At 33.3% G+C, this 17,073-nt stretch overlaps 2 long non-coding RNA genes across 2 annotated transcripts; one reads left to right on the forward strand and one right to left on the reverse strand.

The window, feature by feature from the left end:
• Window positions 1–390: 390 nt before the first annotated feature.
• On the reverse strand, window positions 391–16,867 carry LOC124447370. The gene is made up of 3 exons (XR_006948709.1): window positions 16,789–16,867; window positions 6,518–6,679; window positions 391–456 (listed from the first exon to the last, which is right to left on the reverse strand). It is a non-coding gene; the product is annotated as an uncharacterized LOC124447370 (long non-coding RNA).
• Window positions 6,288–7,685, forward strand: LOC124447372. Its single transcript, XR_006948711.1, has 3 exons — window positions 6,288–6,386; window positions 6,580–7,014; window positions 7,134–7,685. It is a non-coding gene; the product is annotated as an uncharacterized LOC124447372 (long non-coding RNA).
• Window positions 16,868–17,073: the final 206 nt, after the last annotated feature.

Here is a 17,073-nt window from a genome sequence, read left to right on the forward strand (position 1 = left end):
GTGGTTTAACAAATTCAATAAACAAAATTTTTTAAAAAACCATAATAGCTATAAAATTATCATCTATTTTTGTGTCTTTTAGCTGAATGAAACTACATCTGATTTCAATTTTAATTAAGTATCTATTTTAGATCCAGCAATATATTTATGACGTTAGATTTTATTAAGAAGTAACTTACTGTTTGACATTTAAAATCCGAGTTGTCATTTAAAGACAAAATCCTAGATACTCTTCATCATTTTTCTTTTTTTAATTCAAGCAGTTGTACATACAACACTTATTCACTATAAACGTTGCCATCTTACCAATACTGAAGCCTGTAGCATCATAGCGTGGTGTTTCATAAAATGATGAGTTTGATGTACAAAGTTTCCAGTCAACATCATCGTCACCTTCTACGTTGTGCCATGGACATTCAGTAGTTCCCAGTCCCTTTTGAAAATCACATCTTTTGACTGAACGAAGAAGAAATCGAAAGTTAAACAGCCATATTAGTTGTTATAGAATATAGGAAAAGTCTGAAATGCATTTGTATGGAATAAAAACACACTACACAAGATAATGGGTTTTTAACTGCAAAAAATGTTGTGTAAATTGTACACAAAAATTTCAGTAAAATGTGTATCCACAGTGACACAAACGCTAGTGTAAAGACTACATAAAACTATTGGTAAATTTAATATTTTGAGTGAAAGGATGAATTACACACTTTGGGAAAATGTATAACACAAAATTGTAGGCAAAAATATAGAAACAGACAATGCATTTACAGCAACACAGGTTTTAGAGTAAAATTTCTATTAAAACACACTTATAAATAGGTATAAAGAGATAGTCGTTTATTGTGTAGAAAATTACATTGATCAATAAGACATGTATACTACAAGACCAAGCATATATTAATAGTCGTAATACTAACTAGCTGACAGCGTCATGCAGCATATGCGGCGCTAGTCAAAGTAAAGATAACATGCATCGATTATATGTGGATTACTGGATTTTAAGAACTCGTGAAAATATATTTTCCGTGCAGACATCCCTTCCGGTAAATAACATATATTTTATGAGTCAACTTAAAAATTAATTTGATTACACTTATTACAAAACATTGTAAAACTTGTCTAAATTGCGCAACTCTTCACTTTAACGCTCTGCTCTACATGATTTTGTGTATAACAATTTACACAAAAATGAGCAAATTGTTTACTCAAAGAAATTTGTATATTTTCAATTCAAAAAAGTAAGTTAAGATTTTACCGTAGTTTTAAGTTGACAGAACTCAAAATTTTAGTTAAATGAGATGATTTACGCAATTAATTGCGTAAATTTACACAAAATTTTACGCAGTCCATTTAACATTATGTTTCACGTAAGGTTTAAATCAGGGGTCTCCAAACTTTACAGCCAGAAGGCCACATGACTTTCATCCAGCATGTTGAGGGCCGACGAATCGTATACCGCTGGTCAAAGAGCGAATATTTTAATAAAACGAAGTACATAACACAAGCTTCATTAGTTAAGAAAAAGGTTAAATTTCAACAAAGTGTAATATCATAACAAAATCACAATTAGTCTGTTCAGTTTTCTCAATGTGAGTGGTGAAATTGGCTTTCTTAAGTGTCTCTGCGGGCCGGATTGAGAGGCTCAACGGGCCGTAGTTTGGAGACCCCTCGTTTAAATGATAAAAGCATCAAACTTATAAATACACAAATTATTTTACGCTTTTAATCAATCAGCAATTCTTGTTTGTAATTTGGCTACGTTTGCTGAAAGTTCAGCAAAAAAACTCGAAATTGTGTAAAAAAATTTCCAGTCTCAGAAGTCGTCGACACACAAAAATCTTTAATGTTCACTAAATTTATCAAGAATTTCACTAAACAACTTAATGACAAAAATTTCTTCCAGCAAGAGTGAAGATCGTTCTATATACTTAATATATTTGTAAAACCCACGGTAACTTTACTATTAAAAATATGTCGAATTGTAGATTATGAATGTTAAAATTGCTTTTTAAATGTTATGTGGACTGTCTTGGTAACTTTTCAAGTATTTTGAAGAAAAGATTATATATAAGTCTACTTTATATACTTTTTAACCTAAATACAAATTTTACTATATGCAATTTAAATGCGATATTTGGGGTATATTCTGAACTAGCAATTTGTTAAAATATTTCGTAAGCGTGTTATATATAAATAACAACGAAACAAATCAACGCTAATATTTATGATGTTCAATGATTGAAAAATCATATGTAAATAGTTTCAAACTACTGCTCCATAAAATTGTTAAAGAAAATCAACAACATGCACTGTCTTTATTTCTATCGTACCAGAATGCAGCGTTGAAAGACGTGCTAGAAATATGGATTTTACTTTATAGGCATATGAAATATCAGTGCATTATCAACTCTAGCCATGCAAACAAGGTATATCTACAAATTTTACGGATTATTCCTATATTATTAATAGAAAACAAAGAAATAGCTAAATTATATACAACAAATCGTACCTCTTCCAGGATCACCTAAATATGAACTATCAAAATATCTATGTAACATTCTTTATTCTCTAGTCAAAAGTTCGCCTCACACCATCAAAAACGCCACCACCTTCCTCGTCAACATTGACACCGTTAAACTACAACCAGACACAGACACAGTTATGATATCTTACGACGTGACATTACTCTTCACATCCATACTAGTAGACACAGCCAAAGTATTAAAAACGAACTATTTACAAACGACAAATCTTGGCAAGCCACGACACAACTTGACAAAAATGACATCTTAGACTTACTCAGTCTTTGCCTCTTCACTGAATTCTCCTTACAGAACTCATACCATAGACAAATTTCAGGCACACAAATTGTGTCACCACTATCCACCTTCACCGCAGAAATTATAATGCAACAACTCGAATCACAATCAGTCACCAACAACACAGACATCAGACTGAGGAAAAGATGTGTCGACGACATCTTTGCCATTGTCAAGAAAGACAAAACTGAACAAATCCTACAAACCTTAAACAATACAATAATAAACATAACCTTTACTAAAGATGAAGACATGAAAACAACTTACTTTTCTCTGTATCCTACTGACTAGAACAGCACACTAAACACACATATTGTGCCGCAAAACGACCCACACAGACCAAATATTTGATTTCAACATCAATCACCCAACACAACACAAAATATGCTGCATACGAACACCTTTTCATCAGAATCAACACTTATTGTAACACCGAAAAGGCTAAGAAAACAGAACGCAATTACTTATACTCCACATTTATAAAAAACAATTACAATAGAAAATTTATAAACAAAATTATAAACAAAACACAAAACAAAACCCAAACCAACAAAAGTAACGAATAACCCGATGAAACAGTAAAAACAATCACATCCATGCATACATAAACGGAACATCAAAAAAGACTGCATGACTTCTTCGACCATTCAATATAAACGTCGCAAACAAACCAACACAAAAGACAAATCATATTTTGCCAAACATAAAGACAAAACAACAACAATTCATGATACAACGGACGCAATCTACATGATGCCATTTAAAGATTGCTCAAAACAATACATATAGGACAAAAATCGAAGAAAATCGAAACAAGACTCACAGAACACAAAAACGCCATAAAACGACGAGATCCAAACTCATTAACGACAGAACACACGTTTGCAAATAACGACGCATAGGATTGGACAGAAATTAAAGTACTCGGACGCGCACAGACAAAACACGCACGCAAATTTAAAGACGCTTGGTACAGTAAAGACAACGACACAATGAACAAACATATTGACATACCTATCGTATATATTCACAGCTAAAGAAAAACGACAAAAAATCTACTAACGACACTCAAACCACAGCAACTCACGGTAATAATATATATTATCACAATCCTATTCACAATACACCCAAACCCACAACAACATATTTCACGTCATTCAATCACCTAAATCCACCATTAATAAAATAACTTATCCGGATAAACTTTCATCTTTCTAAAGTACATATATATAAGTTTAAAGAATGGTAATCCAGACATGCTTTATTGTAGTGCATGCCGTTATGTAATCTAGTACCTAATAACCAATTGCATATACAGTAAATAATAAATTATCTGTCAGTTTCCTGAAGATCGCCCTATGGCGTGAAACACCAAGTAGCAACAGTAAAAACTTATCAATATATTAACTATACAATACATTGATTTTTTAATACTGAATTGTAAGTAGCAATGCTGAAAATTACCATATATACATTGTTGTTCAATTATACATGGTTTCAGTTTATCTTTGTTGATTTAGTATTTTGTCAAAGTGTTTCCTTCATGTGGTTATGTATAGATAACCAAGGTTAAAATCAACGCAAATACTCCCGATGTTCAAAATTACAAAAATCATGAATAAATATTGTTAAAATGCTGCTTCATAAAGTTGATAAAGAAAATCAACAACAAGCAGTGTCTTCATTTCTATCGTCACAGAATGGAGCGTTGAAAGACGTGCAAGAAATACGGATTTTTACGAAATAACATACGACATATAAGTATTAAAGTAAATGGTTTGAACCCGGGAGTATCGTTATATGTTTGTGAATGATGATCGTCCAGGTTAATAAAGTCCTGAGAAGGACTGTTTTTGATGTTGTTGACTGACGTTTCGACAACCTTAGCGGTAGTCATCTTCAGAGTCAAATGAGGAGTAAACGTCAGGTTAGCCGTATTTGTTGTCTGGTTCTTACGTCATTGTATTGTGTGTACAGGAAATGTGCAGGAAATGTGTATTGTCATTGTGGATTAGTGTGAAGTGAAATATTTTATTTTTAGTTGTGATGTGTGATTTAGGTGTGACGTTTTTAGTTGTAGTGTGAGGGTGTCAATTGTGTATTGTCATTGTGAATTAGTTTGAAGTGTAATGTTTTTAGTTGATCGTTTGTTTGTATTGTGAATAAGTCGTTTGTAAGGTGCCGGTAATTGCTGTGATCTGTTCAGGGGGTTTGTTCCAAGTTGGTATACCAACTTTCTAATGTAAGCTGTTGTCTATAGTCAGTACTGTATATGATGCATTTTGCCGAGCCCCAGTAAATGTTGTGCTTTGTGATTCGGTGATGTTCGGCAATGTGATTAGTTTTGTCTTGTTTCTTAGTAGCTCGCTTGTGCTCAGTAAGTCTTATGTTTAAGTTCCTGCCAGTTTCCCCGATATAGGAGGCGTGGCAGTCGGAGCAGTTTATTTTGTAAACTGCACCTTGTCGTTCGTTGGATTGTTCTTTGTCCTTTATGTTCGTTAGTACTTGTCGTAATGTTGTGATTGGTTTATGTGCGACCACAATCAGAACATTAACAAGACGTGCACAAATCATATGTGATTCACCGGACGCTCTACGAAACGAAAACAACTATCTCAAACGTGTTTTTGACAAAAACAAGTATAACTCTGACTTTATCAAACGCAACACTTACAAACCCAACGAACCCAACGAAACGAACAACTCAGTGACAACAGCAACGATACCTTACATCAAAGGTACGTCTGAGACTATCTCGCGTATCTTACGACCATACAACATACGTGTCGCACATAAACCAATCACAACATTACGACAAGTACTAACGAACATAAAGGACAAAGAACAATCCAACGAACGACAAGGTGCAGTTTACAAAATAAACTGCTCCGACTGCCACGCCTCCTATATCGGGGAAACTGGCAGGAACTTAAACATAAGACTTACTGAGCACAAGCGAGCTACTAAGAAACAAGACAAAACTAATCACATTGCCGAACATCACCGAATCACAAAGCACAACATTTACTGGGGCTCGGCAAAATGCATCATATACAGTACTGACTATAGACAACAGCTTACATTAGAAAGTTGGTATACCAACTTGGAACAAACCCCTGAACAGATCACAGCAATTACCGGCACCTTACAAACGACTTATTCACAATACAAACAAACGATCAACTAAAAACATTACACTTCAAACTAATTCACAATGACAATACACAATTGACACCCTCACACTACAACTAAAAACGTCACACCTAAATCACACATCACAACTAAAAATAAAATATTTCACTTCACACTAATCCACAATGACAATACACATTTCCTGCACATTTCCTGTACACACAATACAATGACGTAAGAACCAGACAACAAATACGGCTAACCTGACGTTTACTCCTCATTTGACTCTGAAGATGACTACCGCTAAGGTTGTCGAAACGTCAGTCAACAACATCAAAAACAATCCTTCTCAGGACTTTATTAACCTGGACGATCATCATTTACAAACATATGACATATAAGTGTATTATCAAATCTAGTTCTGCAAACAAGGTATGTACAAGTTTTTACGTTTGGGATTATTCCATTTAGTAGAAAAAATAAGGAAAACATAAAAACAAAAATATGTTTATAATACATTGATTTTTCAAAACAGAAATTTTACTACTAATAATAAAAATTACCTTTTATACATTCTCGTTCACTCACTGCACCAACATTGATGGTACCTTTACTCTCATTACAGGGAAAACAACGAGTTTGTTTTGGATATGGTTGATATGTATAGATGGGACATTTTTCACATTTCTTACTTTTAAAGGAAAAGAATGAACCAATTGAACAATCTATAAAGACGATTAATGAAAATAAAACGTTGACTGACAATTAAAATTCTACAGTTGATTTATTTATTGTATTCAATGTTTTTTGTTCCATTATGTAAGTTAACTATGAACCAAATAAAAAGTTAGAAAATTTCCAAGAACATAAAAACAACAAAAGTGACCAAGCAAAACCCTTCACACTCCAAGAAAACAGATACTTACCAAAAGCACTGCTAGGAATGGCCACCTTTGGTATTGTGTCACAGCTTTCTGAAGCAAAAGCAAGATTGTCGATACCTACAGCGCTTTCTGTGTATCCATGCACGACAGCTTCAACGATTAACTATGAAGAAAAAGTAAGCGGCTTGGACAAATTGCCGAAGTTTAATTTTAAATTGTATAAATATGTGTAAGTTGCCTACCCTAGATTGACCCATGGTAAAATTAACTGTGACTTGACCTTTTTTCCACTTAGTTCCTTGGTCACCACTTAATGACCACAGTAGCACATTGTAACTATTGTGAAAATATTCTTGGAAGATATTTAATATCCCATAATAACTGCGAAAAGTATAATACGAAAATGAAAAGCACACAAGAGAGTCGTTTCGATAGTTTCCCACCAACAAAGCTTTGCCAGGTAAACTTGATTCAGAATGAAGAAATCGTCCTGCAACACAAGAGAAAATGTAAAATATAGTTACTGTGTAGACTAGATATATAAAGAATGCATATTTATTGATAAATCATTTATTTAAGATTGCTTGATCAACCATTATAGTAATGCTCGTAAAGAGATCGATTTATGTTGTTCTAAACGCCTTGTACAGTAAGATAATTAAGATTTTTGTGTAATTGTTAAATTTATTTCACCAATTTTTTATTTGTAAATTTATGAATAAAAAAATATAGTTGTTCAGGAGGGGCGGTTATATCACACCCATCGGGGAGCCCTATAATTCTGATGTCGTGGAAAATGTGACAGTTTGTCAAGGGTGGGAAGAAAATTAAGAATTTCTAATTTCGATAGTTGTTGTTTGTTTGTAGCTTTAATAAGTCAGAGCTTTTGAATAAAAAAAATTAAGAAAAATTTGTTTCCTCAAAGATACTAGCTTTTGGATTTTGCATATGGCAGTAGTTAATTTTATTACGTTGAAGCAAACTTCAGCGTTATGCCGCTAGCTACTTTTAGTGCTCTGGCTATAGATGTTGTATCAATCGTTTTATTCGATACATCATGATAATTAAGTATATATCCCTACGACACCTAAATTTTCTTCAAAAATGTTTACGATTAGTATGACCAAAGTCCTATTGCTTTGATCAATAAGAAGTTGAAAGCCTGTAACGAAAGAGAGAAGTTCTAAGTGTTCTCAAATGAGACTGAAAGAATGGCCAGTTATGTTGATATTGCCGAGAATGTAGAACTTGTTAGTATTCAAGAAGCTACTGTGCTACTGGATCGATATTTACTTCCATAAATATTGATCCTGTATGAGATCACGAAAAACGTTAAAGGCTAAGTTGAAGAAGAGATTTAATGAAAAGAACATTGTCGTTATGAGAAAAAATAGCAATTACTGCTTTGACCCACCGATTTTACAACATTCATGCATGAAAAAACTTTCAGCTTTCGCTGACTCATTTAATGGCACAACTATTAATCTCCTCTCTAAACGTTGCCATGCATATTAACACTTGCTATAAAGAACTTAAAAACAATAAAGAAAAACAAAACAAATAATAATATTCTTAAAGAAATTAGAAGAAGCCTTACTTGAGAAATGACTGCCTGCAGTTTGCTCTTGTGACGTGTCATCAACTAAATTCAAGTGGAATTTCAGCTCAATCCAAAATCAGAGTAGTCATTTTTGAAAACAAAATCTCACTAAATGATCTTCATCTAATTCATCAATAAAGCCTCTCTACTATATAAAAATGACATCATACCAAAACTGAAGCCTTCGTCATTATAACGTGATCTTCTATATAGTGAACTAAGTCTTCTGACAAAGTCGTCATTGCCCTCCACGTTGCTTTACAAACCTAAACTCCAAGTCATCCACCTACGAATTGGGCTTAGTACCGTCTGCACCTCACAATTCACAAGCGTAATTACATTAAGTAATAACCAATATTTATTATCTTACTCGCTTTACTAAGCTATCCAGTTCTCCATTTACAAAAACTCACTCAGTGTTTCAAGTGATCAAATTAGTTTTTTATCTTGAAACTCGATATTTTTTCTACTTGAACACATTAAAAAGCTCTCCTGTTGCAGAACTTACCAAACCTCCAGGAATAGACGAGAAACCAGTTGTAATCATCAACTCCCTCAACATTGTGCCATGGACATGAATTCGTGCCCAGGCCATGTTCAAAGTCACAGACATTCGCTGTAAGTAAATAGGGGAGGAATCAAGCAAATCAAGTTATACTTAAATACAACATTGAAAAAAGGGTTTTTGTTTCATTCTAATACGTAAGATTGCTTTTCACTGGCTATGTAAGCCAAAATTAGTGTAAAGAAATTAGTTTAAAAAAATTTTTATATTTTCTTGCATACATACGTCGCATGAAATTTATTGGATAAAGGAGCTGGTTTAGAAAGAGAAAAGAAACTTTATTTAAAATGTACAAAATATAAAAGCTTTGTTTGCAAAAGCTATTCTTACCTTCGATCAAATAAATACATCGACTTTTTTATGTTATCATAAAATAAATACAATTTTCGCTGATATTATCAAAAAAATCTTTCAATGTGTATTGTGTAGAAAATTACATTGATCAATAAGACATATATACTACAAGACCAAGCATATATTAATAGTCGTAATACTAGCTAGCTGACAGCGTCATGCAGCATATTCGGCGCTAGTCAAAGTAAAGATAACATGCATCGATTATATGTGGATTACTGGATTTTTAAGAACTCGTGAAAATATATTTTCCGTGCAGTTATCCCTTCCGGTAAATAACATATATTTTATGAGTCAACTTAAAAATTAATTTGATTATACTTATTACAAAACATTGTAAAACTTGTCTAAATTGCGCAACTCTTCACTTTAACGCTCTGCTCTACATGATTTTGTGTATAACAATTTACACCAAAATGAGCAAATTGTTTACTCAAAGAAATTTGTATATTTTCAATTCAAAAAAGTAAGTTAAGATTTTACCGTAGTTTTAAGTTGACAGAACTCAAAATTTTAGTTAAATTAGACGATTTACGCAATTAATTGCGTAAATTTACACAAAATTTTACGCAGTCCATTTAACATTATGTTTCACGTAAGGTTTAAATCAGGGGTCTCCAAACTTTACAGCCAGAGGGCCACATGACTTTCATCCAGCATGTTGAGGGCCGACGAATCGTATACCGCTGGTCAAAGAGCGAATATTTTAATAAAACGAAGTACATAACACAAGCTTCATTAGTTAAGAAAATATTTATTCAAAATTTAAAGGTTAAATTTCAACAAAGTGTAATATCATAACAAAATCACAATTAGTCTGTTCAGTTTTCTCAATGTGAGTGGTGAAATTGGCTTTCTTAAGTGTCTCTGCGGGCCGGATTGAGAGGCCCAACGGGCCGCATCTGGCCCGCGGGCCGTAGTTTGGAGACCCCTCGTTTAAATGATAAAAGCATCAAACTTATAAATACACAAATTATTTTACGCTTTTAATCAATCAGCAATTCTTATTTGTAATTTGGCTACGTTTGCTGAAAGTTCAGCAAAAAAACTCGAAATTGTGTAAAAAAATTTCCAGTCTCAGAAGTCGTCGACACACAAAAATCTTTAATGTTCACTAAATTTATCAAGAATTTCACTAAACAACTTAATGACAAAAATTTCTTCCAGCAAGAGTGAAGATCGTTCTATATACTTAATATATTTGTAAAACCCACGGTAACTTTACTATTAAAAATATGTCGAATTGTAGATTATGAATGTTAAAATTGCTTTTTTTAAATGTTATGTGGACTGTCTTGGTAACTTTTTCAAGTATTTTGAAGAAAAGATTATATATAAGTCTACTTTATATACTTTTTTAACCTAAATACAAACTTTACTACATGCAATTTAAATGCGATATTTGGGGGTATATGCTAAACTAGCAATTTGTTAAAATATTTCGTAAGCGTGTTATATATAAATAACAACGAAACAAATCAACGCTAATATTTATGATGTTCAACGATTGAAAAATCATATGTAAATAGTTTCAAACTACTGCTCCATAAAATTGTTAAAGAAAATCAACAACATGCACTGTCTTTATTTCTATCGTACCAGAATGCAGCGTTGAAAGACGTGCTAGAAATATGGATTTTTACTTTATAGGCATATGAAATATCAGCGCATTATCAACTCTAGCCATGCAAACAAGGTATATCTACAAATTTTTACGGATTATTCCTATATTATTAATAGAAAAACAAAGAAATAGCTAAATTATATACAACAAATCGTACCTCTTCCAGGATCACCTAAATATGAACTATCAAAATATCTATGTAACATTCTTTATTCTCTAGTCAAAAGTTCGCCTCACACCATCAAAAGCGCCACCACCTTCCTCGTCAACATTGACACCGTTAAACTACAACCAGACACAGACACAGTTATGATATCTTACGACGTGACATTACTCTTCACATCCATACTAGTAGACACAGCCAAAGTATTAAAAACGAACTATTTACAAACGACAAATCTTGGCAAGCCACGACACAACTTGACAAAAATGACATCTTAGACTTACTCAGTCTTTGCCTCTTCACTGAATTCTCCTTACAGAACTCATACCATAGACAAATTTCCGGCACACAAATTGTGTCACCACTATCCACCTTCACCGCAGAAATTATAATGCAACAACTCGAATCACAATCAGTCACCAACAACACAGACATCAGACTGAGGAAAAGATGTGTCGACGACATCTTTGCCATTGTCAAGAAAGACAAAACTGAACAAATCCTACAAACCTTAAACAATACAATAATAAACATAACCTTTACTAAAGATGAAGACATGAAAACAACTTACTTTTCTCTGTATCCTACTGACTAGAACAGCACACTAAACACACATATTGTGCCGCAAAACGACCCACACAGACCAAATATTTGATTTCAACATCAATCACCCAACACAACACAAAATATGCTGCATACGAACACCTTTTCATCAGAATCAACACTTATTGTAACACCGAAAAGGCTAAGAAAACAGAACGCAATTACTTATACTCCACATTTATAAAAAACAATTACAATAGAAAATTTATAAACAAAATTATAAACAAAACACAAAACAAAACCCAAACCAACAAAAGTAACGAATAACCCAATGAAACAGTAAAAACAATCACATCCATGCATACATAAACGGAACAACAAAAAAGACTGCATGACTTCTTCGACCATTCAATATAAACGTCGCAAACAAACCAACGCAAAAGACAAATCATATTTTGCCAAACATAAAGACAAAACAACAACAATTCATGATACAACGGACGCAATCTACATGATGCCATTTAAAGATTGCTCAAAACAATACATATAGGACAAAAATCGAAGGAAATCGAAACAAGACTCACAGAACACAAAAACGCCATAAAACGACGAGATCCAAACTCATTAACGACAGAACACACGTTTGCAAATAACGACGCATAGGATTGGACAGAAATGAAAGTACTCGGACGCGCACAGACAAAACACGCACGCAAATTTAAAGACGCTTGGTACAGTAAAGACAACGACACAATGAACAAACATATTGACATACCTATCGTACATATTCACAGCTAAAGAAAAACGACAAAAAATCTACTAACGACACTCAAACCACAGCAACTCACGGTGATAATATATATTATCACAATCCTATTCACAATACACCCAAACCCACAACAACATATTTCACGTCATTCAATCACCTAAATCCACCATTAATAAAATAACTTATCCGGATAAACTTTTATCTTTCTAAAGTACATATATATAAGTTTAAAGAATGGTAATACAGACATGCTTTATTGTAGTGCATGCCGTATATGTATAGATATGTATAGATGGGACATTTTTCACATTTCTTACTTTTAAAAGAAAAGAATGAACCAATGGAACACTGTTATTTTTGAGGTGTTGAACTAGCACTTTCTCTAGTGCTAAACTGACACCCACCGGTGGTGTTAAATAAAAGGTGTTATTATAACACCAATATTGGTGTTGATTTAACAACATATGACCTTAAACATATTGTAGCGTGTTAAATTTACACCTCAACACTTTAACACCTAATTAATAGTGCTGAAATAGCACCTTGTTCTGCCACAAAGGTGCTAAAGTAACACTGTTTTTTGGTGTTAAGTGGTTGGTGTTAAATTAACACCATTAGCAAGAGTTACAATAATTTATAAAGGGCGTTATTTCTGCACCACTCTCCTTGTAAATTCATGGGTGTCAAAATAACACTTATTTTAACTGGTTTTTTAACTTATTTTTATACTTATATCAAACTGCAGCTGTTTTCGTTCTGATACGGATAACAGAACAGTTGACTTAAGCGTTCATTTAAAACAGCTTAAAAACTTCGTAAAAAATAGCGGCAATACATATGTTATATAACCAGAGCTGGATTAAGCATGGATTTTTCCATCTTAAACATGGCTGCGTTTTTAAGGCAGCTAGTTATACCAGACTTTAAAAGGTTAATGCTTGTTTGAGTAACTTTCGTAGCATTCTCAACAAAGGAATCAACAACAGTTTGAGGTACACCTCCTCTTTCTTTGAAATTTAACAAACATAAAGTATTCGCTCTAGATAAATTGTCCTGGTCAGCCATAATGTAAACTCTTCTTCCTGTTCAGGGTCTGTATTATCAATCTCATGATTTTGATTAGCATCGTCGTTTCCCCTATCAGTATTCAACTCTGCGCTGTTCCTCGTATTGCGCAGGATGTTATGTTTTCGAATAAGGTAATTTCTCAATGATAAAAATTTCTTAAACGTCCTGGCACAGCCATCGATGCCACAAACAACATGAAAATTTGGTTCATCACGATGAACACGGCCAATATGTGTTATTAGTAATTGAAGAGAATCTGAAACGAATTCTAGGCAAATATTACATCGATATAGACGCTCCATGACCTAATTCACTTCAAAAATACAATTCACTTCTGAAGAGAGTGCCGGCTCAACTCTGTTACCATATATGGTGTGAAATGTCATATTAGCGACTATATGCAAAACGCGGTAAGATGCTTATAGCCTACTGTCACTGTCACACTGTCCTCATACTTCATTTCATGATTTTCATCGTGATTTCATCTGTTTGTGCAGCGTTGTCAACTAAACGTAAAAGTCAATATTACCAGGCTTAAAGAGCCATTGGATTTAAGTTATTTGGTTTCGACGATCTCCCTTCTTTTAAAAAGGTAAATACAAAGCTTTTTTGAATGTATTTTCTTATGAAATTTCTTGTGACACATACTTCTCCTCGTGCTTATATTTCACGTAGAAATTTTTGTATTTGTGTTTTACAAATTTTTATGCGTTTATGGTCGGATGGATTCCACGTTGCTTAATAATCTTAAGAAGGCAGGGGTAAAGGACAGTGTAATTTCTATTCTTGAAGATGAAGAGGTATGTGTATAAAATTAATTTTATCATGAGTGCGTGAATTTTTGCGTGTTGACGTTGTGACTAGACGACTTTTTGTTGCTTTTGTTAACACTGCTTGGTAAATATTTATTCCATACCAAAAAAACAATACTTGAATTTAGTGGGGAAAATTATTGAGGGAAATAAAGTGTAAAGATAAAAAATGACCGGGTAATCTAAGACGTCAAGCATTATGGGTGAAAATTCAACTGCCGTGGTTCCAAACTACAATAGACTATGAAGTAAAAATACCAAATCATTATTATTGCAGCATGCTAAGTTGATGTTCGAATAAATTACTTCATTTTTTTTATTCCGGTCCGCGGAATCCTGGCAAATGTTAAAGCCAATAAATTAAGCTGTTTTAGTAATTTAAAAAAGTTATTTGGAAAACGTTTTTAACAATGGCTTTGAATGATAGTTCTCACTCGGAAAGCGAGTTTTACTATGCCGACGAGCTTGGAAATATCGTGGAAAATGTTAGCGAAAATATAGCAGAAAACGTAAACATGGATGAAAAGGACGAAAGTTTTACGCATGAAATTCAAGATTACATTATGGCACAACGGCCATAACCGCTTGACAAAAAATAAATACGTTATTTACCGTTTATATTTCGGTCCGAATAGAAAAATAGTTCCTCTCGACATCAAAAACGGCCTTTGGCCTCGGGCCGTTTGGTACATCTGGAAAACATTTTTACATTTATTTCAACGCGTTCTGATTGGTCAAAGCCCAATCTAAACATCAAATGGCTGTTCTTTTTTCGCTTGAATAGACCTCCCCAAAGTCTCGGTCCGTACAAGCGAAAAATCAACTTGACCAGTATCCTCCTGTACGAACCTCTCGCTCAGTCATTAACATATATATATCTTTTTAATTTAATTTTGATTTTTTGTACTTGAATAGTTTGATTCAGCTGGTATTTTAAACAATACATCTGATGAGATGTTGAAGGCATGTGGCATAAAAGGAGGGCAAGTTATACGAATCAAAAATGCATTGGCAACGATTAACAACTTGGACAAGTTTCTGCCAGTAAGAAATGTTCCATCCACCATTGAACCATCCACCCAGAAGATCGTATTATCCACTAGTCATTCCTTTGCCATAAATGACAATGTCAGAAATTCTTCAGCGTCAATTGAAGAAGCTCATTTGTCAACAGGCACACCGTCACCTACAACATCCAGTACACCCCGACATACCATAGCATCTGAATAGAGTGATCAACCTTCACCAAACTTTGTACTTGTGGAAGAAAGGAAACCGAACAAGAACTGGATAAAAGATTTTAAACTTCCTATTTCTGTATGTTAAATAATATACCTCATAATAGGTCACATTCTAATGTTAAAATTTATCTTTTGTGTTTTACAGTTTTCTCCAAGAGTAAATGAAGCACTGCAAGCAGGAAAACTTAATGGAAACCTTAGGGATGAGTTTACTGGGGACATTTGTTCTTCTATTAAAGCTCATTCAATGTTTCCATCCAGAGAAGAAAAACAAAGAGTGGCGTCCATGATTGTAGAAAAATATACTTTTCTAGTCGATTCACTTGGAGCTGGTACAGTAAGTCATATTCATATTATTTAATGCATATGATAATCTTTATAAGAAATCCTATAGCTTTGCTCGCTATCTCTTATAATGTACAGCATGAACTTTCTTCGTTACAGGGGTCATGGTTGAAAGCAATCACTAATCGATTCAAAAACATGCGTAGAAAGAAGACAAATTCAACAACAAGATCTGTTTGTGTGTCTCAAACTACACAAAAGCAGCCAGAAATAAAGATGTTTCTAAGATGTTTTATATATTTAATTATATATATATATTTAACTTTACTTGTTTCATATATTGACTTGTTTATAGTATGTTTTATGTTTTGTATATATTTATATGTGTGAATACATGCTAATAAATTATTTCATTTTTTTTAAATATATTAATTGCTCAGCATTTTTGTGTCGCATGTTTAACTGGCCTTAAATAAAACAATAAGAAAAGGGGTTACAAAATAACACCGAATTTAAGTGTCATTTTGACACCGGACGTTAATGGATAAATTATCACTTTAACAAGTGCTATAATAACACCAAAAATAGGCGCTATTTTAGAACCAAACTCGGTGTTAATTTAACACCAGTAAGAAAATAACACCCGAAATGGTGTTATTCTGTACCTTTTAATTTAACACGACTTTTTAGTGTTAAATTAACACCTTAAAATTTACAGTGAACAATCTATAAAGACGATTAATGAAAATAAAACGTTGACTGACAATTAAAATTCTACAGTTGATTTATTTATTGTATTCAATGTTTCCTGTCTCATTATGTAAGTTAACTATTAACCAAATAAAAGTTAGAAAATTTCCAAGAACATAAAAACAACAAAAGTGATCAAGCAAAACACTTCACAATCCAGGAAAACAAATACTTACCAAAAGCATTGTTAGGAATGGCCACCTTTGGTATTGTGTCACAGCTTCCTAGAGCAAAACCAAGATTGTCGAGAGCTAGAACTGTTCTTCTGTTTCCACGCACGACAGCTTCAACGATTAACTATGAAGAAAAAGTAAGCGGCTTGGACAAATTGCCGAAGTTTAATTTTAAGTTGTATAAATATGTGTAAGTTGCCTACCCTAGATAGACCCATTGTAAAATTAACTGTGACTTGGCCTTTTTTCCACTTAGTTCTGTAATCACCACTTAATGACCACAGTAAA

The sequence above is a fragment of the Xenia sp. Carnegie-2017 genome, unplaced genomic scaffold, assembly GCF_021976095.1.
Source record: "Xenia sp. Carnegie-2017 unplaced genomic scaffold, XeniaSp_v1 HiC_scaffold_22, whole genome shotgun sequence".
Taxonomy (NCBI): domain Eukaryota; kingdom Metazoa; phylum Cnidaria; class Anthozoa; order Malacalcyonacea; family Xeniidae; genus Xenia; species Xenia sp. Carnegie-2017.